Raw genomic sequence first — 12762 nt, forward strand, 5'->3', positions numbered from 1 at the left:
TGCTTAATGGCTCTCAGGGCCTCTTGTAGGTTCAGAGCATAGTCCCTTATACTCTCTTGTGCTCGCTGCTTGCACCCGTAGAATCTAAGCTTGATCTCGGCTGAGGTGCGGGTATCAAAGGTGTCCCTCAGCCGGGTTAGTATCCCTGCGACAGTCCTCCCCCCAGGTGGCCAGGACTTTACCTCCCTTTGGGCTGCCCCGGTTAATTGGGCCACCAGAATGCTCACTTTTTGCTCTTCTGTGAGGGGGTACACCTGGAATAGGCTATCCAGCTTTTCTCTAAAGTCCTGAAGGGTATGTGACTCCCCTGAGTACTGGGGTAGCCAGGCTGCCCCCGGGATATAGGGCATGGTGAAAGGCATGACCGCAACAGCGGTGGCGCTGGCGGGGGTTAGAGCGGTGAAGCTCTCCTCCGTATCCGACATCCTTCTCCCCCCTAGTGGACCGTGGCCTACCTTGCGATGATCCTCTTCCGTAGGCCGCGGCTCCGCAGTGGATCGTCAGGGTCGAGGACCTTCCGTCGCGCTCCTGTGACGTCGGCGTCGGCTGGGCTCCTTCCAGGACCTTACGCAGCGTCCGGACGTGAGGCGGGGCTTCAGTTCTCGCGCGCTTTCGGAGTCCACGCCCCTCTTCTTCCCGCGCGGCGTCTTCAAGATGGCGTCCAACGGCGGGAAAACTCCACGGATGGCGGGAAGAAGGCAGAAGATGGCGCCGGATGGCGGGAATCTTCACCACTGGTAAGTTTGAACAGTCTTTTTCAGGCACGCAGTACCCGGTGGTTGCGGGCATGAGATCCTGCCGACTACGCCAAAAGTTGACGCGCCCCTGGGCCTGCTTTCTGGTGTAGCGTTGCGCACGCAGGGGTTACCCGGAGCCGGATCTATTAGGGGTGGTAGTCCTTGTGGCGGTGACCCGGTCCGTGTCCAGGGAGTCAGACTGAGTGGCGGTGTACGTAGCAGTAGATATTGGACGACTACGCCACCCGTTGAATGCAGCTATGGAGCCGCCACTGCAGGGCAGACCGCTGAGGCCGGTGACACAGGTGTGCAGCGGAGATGGTATAACCCCCAACGGGAGGGGTATGGCCTCAGGGCAGCCGACGTAGATGATGGGGGTAGCAGGAACCACTCGGAGACGGTACGGTGTAGTTCAGGGTCTTTACTGGTGACAAAGACAGACCCTCCCGGAGTACTGGCTAGCGAATGGGGCCTGGTCAGTCCTTGAGCAGATGGGATTTCCCCTGGCCAGGCGGAGCTGTAGGCCTTCCCAACTAACTGTACTCTTCTGGCTACCTTGCTAGAGGCGGGTAAAAGTAGCCCACGTCCCCGAGTGTACCGTGTGGTGCTCACCCGTATGGCCGGTGACTCGGGGCCTTCTAGTTGCTTCCGCTCCACGACGGCGGTGCTGGTCCCACGCGTGTGACCGTGCCTTCGGGTTTCTTGGCCAGAGGACCGGAAATCCCCTGCCTGACGGATTCTGCTGCTGGGTAAAAGTTAGTCCCCACAGCCTTGGACTCCGGGTCCGGTGAGAAAGCTTCGATCAGGGCGAGCTCTACAGCTACCAGCCCCTGACCTCTTCTTAGCACGGTTCCCACAGAGCTCCTGGTCTTTCTTTCCTATTACTGCTTCTCTTCTTCTCTCTACTCTTCTTCTAACCCTGCCTCAGCCCCAGGTTTATATAGGGGAAGTTCTTCCCCTCCCAGGACTGGGCAGGAGGTGTGGCATGCATAGGATCCCTGACCAAGAGACCTCCCACCTGCTCTCAGACATAACATTGTTGTTACTGTGGAAACCAGACCCCTGGGGTGCCACAGTGGCTCTTCAGGTCGCATGGGTGCTAAGCCTTGCATAGCCTGGGCATTTTTTCAGATCGATAAAGATGACCCAACTCGTGTTATCTGTAACATTTGTCAGCAAAAGCTAAGTAGAGGCCAAAAAATACATAGTTTGAGTACTTCATGCATGAACCGGCACATGGACATGAAGCATAAGTTGCAGTGGGAAGCTCAGTGTGCTACAATGCGGCCTAGCCGGCCGGGCCAACCACTGTCTGCCATATCTTGTGCATCCGCGGCCTCTTCATCCTCTGTGACTGGGGGGACAGCAGTCACACCTGTTTTGGGGCGCAGACCTGCCACCTCTTTACCCGCAACAGCCAGCGTGATTGGCAGGTCATCATTTTCTTTGGAGGTGGTAACACCAGCTGGTGTTGAGCGCTGTCCGACATCGATAGCACCACCTTTGGATCAAGGCAACCTAACATGTCCGCCTGCATCTTCCTCACAGACCGGCAGTTTGCCGGGGACACCCTTATCAACCCCGTCTAAGCACAATAGCCAGCCCTCGGTCCCTCAGATGTGGACAAGTAAAAGACCATTTCCTCCTAGCCATGAGAAAGCTAAGAGGTTGAATTTCACCATCTGCAAGCTCTTGGCTACAGAAATGCTGCCTTTCCGCCTGGTGGACACAGAGGATTTTCGAGACCTTATGTCCGTCGCAGTGCCCCAGTACCAGATGCCCAGTCGGCACTACTTCTCAAAGAAAGGTGTGCCTGCGCTCCACCAGCATGTCGCACACAACATCACCGCTTCTTTGAGAAACTCTGTGTGTGACAGGGTGCATTTCACCACAGACACTTGGACGAGTAGGCATGGACAGGGGCGTTACATGTCGCTGACTGGGCACTGGGTAACTATGGTGAAAGCAGGACAAGGGGCTGCTGTCCAAGTCTTGCCGTCCCCACGAGTTGTGCGTCAATCCTCTTTATGTCAAAGTTCCTCCACTGCTTCTGCCTCCTCAACCTCCTCTCGGTCTTCCACCTGCACCCAAAGCCTGTCTGGTCATGCCACAAGCTTTCTAACTGCGCAGAAGGGATCCTGCACACCTCCTTACTATGCTGGCAGTAGGGCTCAACGTCATCAGGCGGTTTTTACTTTGAAATGTCTGGGAAATGTGAGTCACACAGCTGAGGAGTTGTGGTCAGCTCTGGAGAACCAATTTCATGAATGGCTGTCTCCACTGGACCTGAAACCAGGGAAGGCCGTGTGCGACAATGCTGCAAACCTGGGTGCGGCCCTTCGCCGGGGCAATGTCACACACGTGCCTTGTATGGCTCACGTGTTGAACCTGGTTGTCCAGCAATTTTTAGCCCACTATCCCAGACTAGATGGCCTTCTGCAGAGGGCACGGTCGCTGTGTGCTCACTTCCGCCGTTCGCATCCCGCAGCTCAGCGACTTACATCTCTACAGAAGTCGTTGGGCCTGCCACTTCCCCGGCTAAAATGCGATGTGCCTACCCGGTGGAATTCAACTCTGCACATGTTGCAGCGACTGTGGCAGCACCGACAAGCCCTGGTGCAATGCGTTCTGACGTATAGCCTGGGCCAACGAGATCCAGAGGTGAAGCAAATCACGCTGGAGGAGTGGTCTCAGATCAGGGACCTATGCACCCTTCTGCACAGTTTTGAAATGGCGACGAAGATGTTTAGTGCTGATGATGCCATTATCAGCATGACTATTACGGTGATTTACATGCTGGAGCACATGTTAAACAGAATTCGGAGTCAGGTGGTGGCACAAGAGGAGGTGGAGGAAGTAGAGGAGGAGGAGTTGTATGCGGAAGGGCTAACATCTGCAAGGTCCAGACGGTCGGCAGCACCAAGGCGGCAGGCCTTTGAGGGTGGGGGAGATGGTTTTACCAGGGCGCATGGTAGCAGCCAAACTAGTGAGGAAGGTGCAGGAGCCCAGGAAGAAGTGGAGGACGAACTGATGGAAGACTCATCAGATGAGGGAGACCTTGATCACATTTCTGTTGTGCGAGGTTGGGGGGAGAGGACAGAGGAAGGAAGCATGATTGTTACCTCGCCACCAACACAACAGGGACTTGGTGCTCCTGGATGCGCAACACACATGAGTGCCTTCTTGCTGCACTACCTGCAACATGACCCTCGAATTGTGAGAATTAGAAATAATCCTGACTACTGGGTTGCCACACTGTTAGATCCCCGGTACAAAAGTAAATTTGCCGAAATTATTCCTGCCATAGAAAGGGATGCACGCATGCAGGAGTATCAGCAGAGACTGTTGCAGAATCTTACATGTGCTTTTCCACAAAACACCAGTGGTGCACGTAGTGAATCTCACAGTTCCAACTTGCCAACCGTGGGACCGTCAAGTGTTCAGCACTCAAACCGTAACAGAACCACAGTATCTGCTGGTAACATCAATTTTTCGGAATCATTTCACCACTTTTTTAGCCCATCCTTTGCAAGGCCACAGGAGACAAGAAGTCTGACACATAGTCAACGCCTAGAGACGATGGTACAGGAGTATCTCCAAGTAAACATTGAAGCCACGACTGTGTCACTGGACCCTTGCTCTTTTTGGGCTTCCAATCTGGATAAATGGCCGGAGCTAGCCACTTACGCCTTGGAGATCTTGTCATGCCCCGCAGCCAGCGTTCTGTCTGAACGTGTGTTCAGCGCTGCTGGTGGTGTGCTGACAGATAAGCGCACGCGGCTCTCCACTGATAATGTAGACAGACTCACGTTCATAAAGATGAACAAATCATGGATCCGAAACGACTTTTCTACCCCTGTGTCATCCTGGGGAGAGTAAAAGCTTGATGATTGGTTAAAATCACCCTACCAACCGTTTTAAGCTTTCAAATTACTAATCATGTTTATCTGTATCTTGACTGGAAAATAATTTGGGCTTTGTAGCAGTGTGCAGCACTGATCCTATTAGGCCATCTATAATAAGCTCCACCAGATTTAAAATTAAAAATAATTTTTAGCTGCATCTAGCCCGGAAAATAATTTTGGGGCTCCGAGATGCGCAAGACACATAAGTGCCTTCTTGCTGCACTACCTGCAGCATGACCCTCATATTGTCAGAATTCGAAGTAATCATGACTACTGGGTTGCCACACTCTTAGATCCCCCAAACTTTTCGATCAACCTTTTCATTTTAATAAAGACCAAAAAAATGGTCATTTTTGAAATTATAAGCATTAGCAGGTTGTTAGAAACTGAAATCAAACAGTTTTCAACTCAAAACTTTATTCTAGGTGATGTTACATTTTCACATAGGACCCCTTGTTCGAAATGAGCTTCTGAACTCTCTCGTCCATTGAATTTGTCAGGTTTTGGATGGTTTCTGCTTCAATTGTTTTGCATGAGGACAGAATTCCCTCCCAGAGCTGTTGCTTAGATGTGAACTGCCTCCCGCCATCATAGACACTCCTTTTAATGATGCTCCAAAGGTTCTGAATGGGGTAGAGGTCAGGGGAGCATGGGGGTCACACCATAAGTTTGTCCCCTTTTATGCCCATATCAGCCAGAGATGCAGATGTTTTATGTGCAGCATGAGATGGTGCATTATCATGCAGAAAAATGATCTTGCTGTGAAATACACGGTTCTTCTTCTTGAACCATGGCAGGAAGTGCTGTTTGAGAAAATCCACATACATTATGGAGTTCATCTTTAGCGCCTTCAGGGATCCTAAAGGGGCCGACAATCTCTCTCCCCATGATTCCAGCCCAAAACATTACTCCACCTCCTCCTTGTTGGCGCTGTAGCCGTGTTTGCGTGGGGTGTCCATCAACCAGCCATCCTCCACTCCATCCATCTGGACCATCGAGCGCTGCACGGCACTCATCCGTGAACAAAACAGTTTTGAAATCAGTCTTCATGTAATGTTTGGCCCACTGGAGCCGTTTCTGCTTGTGTGAAGTGGATAGAGGAGGTCGACAGGATGGCGTATGCACAGCTGCAAACCTCTGAAGGACCCTGCATCTTGTTGTTCGGGGGACGTTGGAGGCACAAGCAGCTTCAAAAACTTGTCTGCTGCTATGACAAGGCTTTTTTGCCGCTGCTCTTTCAACCTGACGTAATTGCCTGTAGGAAAGAGTCCTCAATTTGCCCTTATCAGCACGCACACGTGTGTACTGTGAATCAGCTACATACTTCTTGATTGCCAAGACACTTCATCCTGATCATCGCACAATGTTGATTGTAGTCATGCCTTGACCTAAACACTCCACAATTTGTTGCTTCTCAGCAGCCGACACATCCTTTTTCTTTCCCATTTTGGCAGAAAATGTAGGCTGCTTAATAATGTGAGAGAGCCTTCTTAAGTAGTCTTGCCTTTCATTGGACACACCTGCCAAACTAATTAGCACAGGTGTCTGCAATTGCTTACAGTGATATAAAGAGCCCTGACACACATCACCATCAATGAGTTTAACTGACAAACAAACAAATTCTTCCCTTATCACTCCTAAACACTTTTTGCATAATAATTTGGAACGCAGTGTACATGTGCTTTTCCACAAAACACCAGTGGTTCACGTAGTGAATCTTACAGTTCTAACTTGCCAACCGTGGTCTGTATGGAATTGTTCAATAAAGGGCCCAAAATTAAGATAACATAGATGGGAGAGGTCTCTATGAATAGGAATTCCTAAGTATTTGATACCCTGTGAGGGCCAGGCAAAGGGAAAGTTGGACTGGATGGAATCCTATATGGATTTGGGGAGGGAGACATCGAGGGCCTCAGACTTCGCTGCATTGATTTTAAAATTTTACCATGTAACAAAGTGATCTATTTCAGCCATAACAGCAGGGATGGATATATGTGATTGAGTGATATATACTAGGACATCATCAGCAAATAGAGAGCACTTGTACTCGGTGCCTCCCACCTCAATCCACCTAATATTGGGGTTATGGCGAATTGATGAGAGCAGGTGCTCCGTCACTAGGATGTATAAGAGAGGGGACAGAGGACATCCCTGCCTTGTCCCATTGGTGATTGTGAAAGGTGATGAAAATGTTCTGACGCACCCCCTGGGCCTTGGGACACCCGGAGCCGGACCCTTTTTGGTGGATGCTGGTGGTTGTAGTCTTCGTGGCGGCGACCCGGTTCCGTGGCTCAGGGCGGTCAAACCAGTGGCGGAACTATTTATGTGGTTTTGATGTTTAAATGTCCGACTACGCCACCCGTGGATTGCGGTCAGAGTGAACCGCCGCTACAGGGCAGACCGCTGAGGCTGGTGTTGTGGGTGCAGCAGAGCGTAGCATAACTCCCCACGGGAGGAGTATAGCCTCAGGGCAGTGTATGCGGAGGATGGGGGTGATGGTGCAGGGCAGCAGCAGTAACGACACGGAGTCAGTGATGCAGTCCAGGGCCTTTACTCACAGTTCTTATTATCCAGACCACGTCTGCAGGTAACGGCTGCCCACGTCGTACTGTGCTCACCAGGTGAGGGGCTCAGACAACTCCCAGATAACTTTGGAGCACTTCACAGGACCCCCTTTGTGTGTCCTTTGTCTGGCCTTTCTTACCAACACTTCTGTCCGGCTGCCTCGGGCCTCCTCTTGGTAAACTTGGCGCCAGTTTCCCTGACCCTATGTGGTGCCTTCCTAGCGGGTGTAGCGAGGGGCTGCGCCACATAAAATGTCAGAGCCTCCGGTTTCTAGCTGAGGGTCGTTTCCTGCCTCCACTAGTTCGGGGACCGGTCTCCCCCTTTGGCCTGACCCCTCCACGCAGGTGGATTCGGGCGTGCGGTGGCGACTCGCCCGTCCGCACCCCTGGGATCCCTTCATTCCTCGTTCCTGGAGCCTTCTCCGCTCCTCTTCCTTCCTTCTCCCTCTTCCAGGCCTGGGCCTCTGTTACTAGGCCCGCCTCCGGAGCAGAGCTCATGCAGAGCCCCTGCTCCCTGCCACTTCTGCTCAGACTTCTCTGCACTGAACTAAGATGGTGCCCACCTTTTATACTCCCTTCTCAACGCACCCAGGAACTGCTTCCTCCCTGCTCCTGCACTACAGGGTTCCCCTTCCTCAGTGTTCCCTCCCCCCACTCCAGCCAGGGACAGGGACTGTCGTGCCCATCTCAGGGGCATATTGGTCGCCCTGCCCCACGGCAATGTGGTGTAATGCATGCAGGTGTCGGGTCCTGATCCACACTCCATCCTTACCTGAGAGTGAGATATCACACCTCTGGGTGAGGTGCAATACGTCTGTAGCAACTGAGCCCTCAGGGTGCTACAGTTCCATTTATCTTCAGCCTAGGTGACGTATTGCGATACAGGGCCGTGATTTTGGCTATAAAAGGGTCCCCTAGACCCCTACCCCAAGCTTTTTAAGAGAATCATATATGGCGTGCCAGGAGACTCTATGGAATGCTTTCTCAGCATCCAACGAGAGTATCTAATTACAAATTTTTAACTGCATCTAGCCCAGGAAATACTTTGTGCCTAGTAGCAGTGTCTGCTAGTCAGCGGATTATCCCGGCTGTTAAGCAAGCTACACCACTTGTAGTTTAGACACTTAATTTTTTCAAAGGAAATGCTTCGGGACCATGGGATACTTAGTGAAGAGCATCAGGAGGCACCCCAAGGCATAGGGGCTGGGACTGGCAGTAGGATGCCTTGCGGTGGACAGCCGAGCTCGATCCTTATAAAAGCTTTTTAACTGCAGCAGCTTTAGTGGACGCTACTGGAGCTGGAATTACCGCGGCTGCTGGCATGAGACTTGCCCTCCAATAGATCCTTGTAAATGGATTTAAAGTGTATTCATTCAAATTAGAGAGACAATTTAAATTAAAAAGCTTAGAGCTGCCTCCACCACAGGGGGGCTCGCTCGACCCACCAGCGGACAGGCACCAGTATTGGGAGAGGGGGGCTGGCCGTCAGGGTTCACCGCGGCTCTGGCACAAACCCGGCGACACGGAGGTGGCACGGGCAGGAGCGGACTGAACGTGTCGGCTTCTCACTTTTTGGATTTTAGAAGGGCATGACATGCCTATATTTGTGTCTCCCTCTCCTTTTACTCCTCCACCTCTTTTCTTTTCGCATGACTATATGTACTTGTCACTTTTCCATGTGTTAGTTGTGTCTTCTGAGCAGTTTGTCAGCTTTTGGACACCTTTGAAGGTGTTTTCTATGTGTTTTTGTTTGCCTGCCATTGGTTTTAACGGTGTTCGAAGGTGTTCGACGAACAGTTCGACGAACAGTTCGGCGAACACACGGGTGTTCGACGAACCGAACCGAACTCGAACACTACGGGGGTGGCTCAACACTACTAATGACCCATTGAATAAAGCTGCTTTATCAATTTTACCACATGTGAAACGGCATAAAAGAATCCCTAAAAAACAATTTCTGAACTGCTGGTTTTTGTTCATTCTGCCTCTCAAAAAACAGAATAGAAAGCGATCAAAAGATGTCATGTGCCCGAAAATGGTACCAATAAAAATGTCAAGTTATCCCACAAAAAATAAGCTGTCACATGAATCTGTCGGCCGAAATATGGAAAAATTACAGCTATCAAAATATGGCGATGCAAAAACTTGCTTTTACAATAAAAAGTGTTTTTTAGTGTGTGACAGCAGCCAAACATAAAAACCCAATATAAATCTGGTATCGCTGTAAACGCATCGACCCGAAGAATAAAGTCACTTAATCAATTATAGCGCACGAGGAACGGCGTAAAAAATAAATAAAACCAATTCTTCACCTGCTGTTGATTTGTTCATTCTGCCTCCCAAATATCGCAGTAAGGCTCGGTGCATATTTATCCTGCACTCTGCGCTGAGCGCTTACACCGGGGTTTCTGTGTAAATCTCTGAAGTATGTGATTCAGATGGAAGCCCCTAACGGAAGATTCACTGTAATGAGGCAGATGGAGACACTGTGGACGAAGTCTGGCCTATGATCCAGTGGTGTCCGTCTTTTTATTAGACATGCATAAAAGTACCATTGCCCACAGTTTTGTGCACTCCTGAAAAGAAGGACGACGCTGAACAGAGGCCAGATGGAGTCCAGAGTAACTCTGCTGCCTCATTATAGTGAATGGATCCCTCGGGGTTTCATCTGAATCACGTCACTCGGAAATGTAGATGGAAACCCCGATATAAGCGCTTCAGCATAGAGCGCTGGATAAATGTGATCCCAAATGTTATGTAAAATGTTCCCAATAAAAGCTTCAACTCCATTCACAAAAAAATCAAGTCCCCACTCAGGTCCATCATCTGTTAACAAAAATATAGGGGCTTCCATGTTACAGGTAGCACAAAGGCTCTGGAAATGCGCCATGGTTCCTCACCCTCCAAATTCAAATCCAGCGAATTCTGCGCTCCCAAATCCAAATGTCCCCCTCCCTTCTGAGTTCCGCAGTGTGCCTAAACTGCAGTTAGCATCCACATTTTTGGCATTCTTGTAGCAATGAGTCCCCGCCTAATTTACGGGTGCAAGTCTCCAGAAGCACAAACTGGGCATATTGTTCTGGTCACTGCAGCATACTGGTCACTACAACGGCAGTTTGCAATCTTCACTTAGCAACATCCGCTGCTGTTTGTTTCTGAAAAAGACCAATGGAGTCAAAATTGTCATTACACCTGTAGATAAATTCACAACAGGATAGAATTTCCAAAATAGGGTCACTTGAGGGGAGATTCTGCTCTGCTTGCACTTAGGTATATGGAGTCCACAAACTATTCTAGGAAAATCTGCGCTCTGGGAGGCAAAAAGAGTTTCGCCATTTGGCTAAGCAGTACTGCACAGCCACATATAGGTTATTTCTACATTCAGCAGAAATTATGGGACACATTTTGGTGCTATTTTTACCCATTACCTAGTGTGAAAATGTAAAACCTGGGGCTAGAACAAAATTTTGGTGGTAAAAATGTTATTATTTTTTCTTCACTGCCCAATGGTATAAAATTCTGTAACACACCCGTAGTGTCAATATGATCACTGCACCCCTAGATGAATTCATTGAGAGGTGTAGTTTGTAAAATGGGGTCACTTATGGGGGGTTCAGCTGATCTGGCACCTCAGGGGCTATACCAATGTGACATGGCACCCTCAAACCAGTCCAGCAAAATCTGAACTCCAATATGGCGCTTCTTCCCTTCTGAGCTTAGCACTATCCCTCAATAGTTTTCGACCAAATATGGGGTATCTGCATACGCAGGAGAAATTGCACAACAAATTTCGGGGTCCATTTTCTCCTGTTACCCTTGTGAAAATGCAAAATTTATGAATAAAAAACATTTTTGTGGGAAAAATTGGATTTTTTTATTTTCACAGCTTAGCATTATAAACTTCTGTGAACCACCTGGGGGTTCAAGGTGCTCACCACACATCTAGATAAGTTCCCTGAGAGGTATAGTTTCCAAAATGGTGTCACTTGTGGGGTGTTTCCACTGTTTAGGCACATCAGAGGCTTTCCAAACGCGGCATGGCGTAGTTTTCCTCCACATATTGGGTATCTGCATACGCAAGAGAAATTGCACAACAAATTGCATGCTACAATTTCTCCTATTACCCTGGTGAAAATGCAAAATATGGGGCTAAAAAACATTTGTGTGGGAAAAATGTGATTTTTTTATTTTCACGGCTTAGCGTTATAAACTTCTGTGAAGCACCTGGGGGTTCAAAGTGCTCACTACACATCTATGCAAGTTCCCTGAGGGGTCTAGTTTCCAGAATGGTGTCAGTTGTAGGGGGTTTCCACTGTTTAGGAACATCAGCTACTCTCTAAACGAAACATAGCATCCGCTAATTTTACATTCAAAAAGTCAAATGGCGCTCGTTCCGTTCTGAGCCTTGCCGTGCACCCAAACAATGGTTTTCCCCCACATATTGGGTATTGTGTGCTCAGGAGAATTGCACAACAAATTTTGGGGTGCATTTTCTTCTGTTACCCTTGTGAAATTAAAAAAAATTGGGTCTAAAGTAAAATTTTTGTGAAAAGATGTGAAATGTTTATTTTTTTCCTTCCACATTGCAAAAATTCCTGTGACGCACCTGAAGGGTTAATAAACTTCTTGAATGTGATTTTGAGCACCTAGAGGGGTGCAGTTTTTAGAATGGTGTCACTTTGGGGTATTTTCTGTCATGTAGACCCCTCAAAGTCACATCAAATGTGGTGTGGTAGCCAAAAAAAATGGTTTTGTAAATTTTGTTGTAAAAATGAGAAATTGCTGGTCAACTTTTAACACTTATAACTTCCTAACAAAAAAAAATTAGGCTTCCAAAATTGTGCTGATGTAAAGTAGAAATGTGGGAAATGTTATTTATTAACTATTTTGTGTGATATGACTCTCTGATTTAAGGGCATAAAAATTAAAAGTTTGAAATTTTGCAACATTTTCCCCACATTTCAGATTTTTTCACAAATAAACATAAGTCATATCAAATAAATTTTACCACTATCATGAAGTACAATATGTCACAAAAAAAGAATCTCAGAATCAGTGGGATCCGTTAAAGCGTTCCAGAGTTATTACCTCGTATAGTGCCAGTTTTAAGAATTAAAAAAATTGGCCTGGTCAGGAAGGTGAAAACAGGCTTTGGGGTAAAAGGGTTAAAAAAATAGTATTTTGTGACGTGCATTTTGCAAGGTACACAGTCACATATAAATGCCAGGATTTAATAATTTTCTTTTGCATTTTTTAAACACAATTTTAGTCCTTCTTAAAGAGAACCGAATAAGAAATGCTAGGAACACTTCCAAAAAAGAGTAGTGGCAGCAGACCACAGTATTGGTGTGGCATGGGCTGGCCCTATGGGGGATCAAACTGGGCAATAGTCAAGGGCTCTTATCCCCTTAAGGGTCCTCAGCAATTACAAGCAGAAACTGCATTGATAATACCACTCCTGCATTCTCAGTGTCATTTACAATGGTAAATCAAATTTTCTGTACCTTACAAGAGCTGAACACAAGGAGACAGGCTGGTAATTTGTGTATAGTGTGT

This window comes from Phyllobates terribilis, unplaced genomic scaffold (genome assembly GCF_046119375.1).
Source record: "Phyllobates terribilis strain yellow unplaced genomic scaffold, ASM4611937v1 Scaffold_2__4_contigs__length_985480577, whole genome shotgun sequence".
Lineage (NCBI taxonomy): Eukaryota > Metazoa > Chordata > Amphibia > Anura > Dendrobatidae > Phyllobates > Phyllobates terribilis.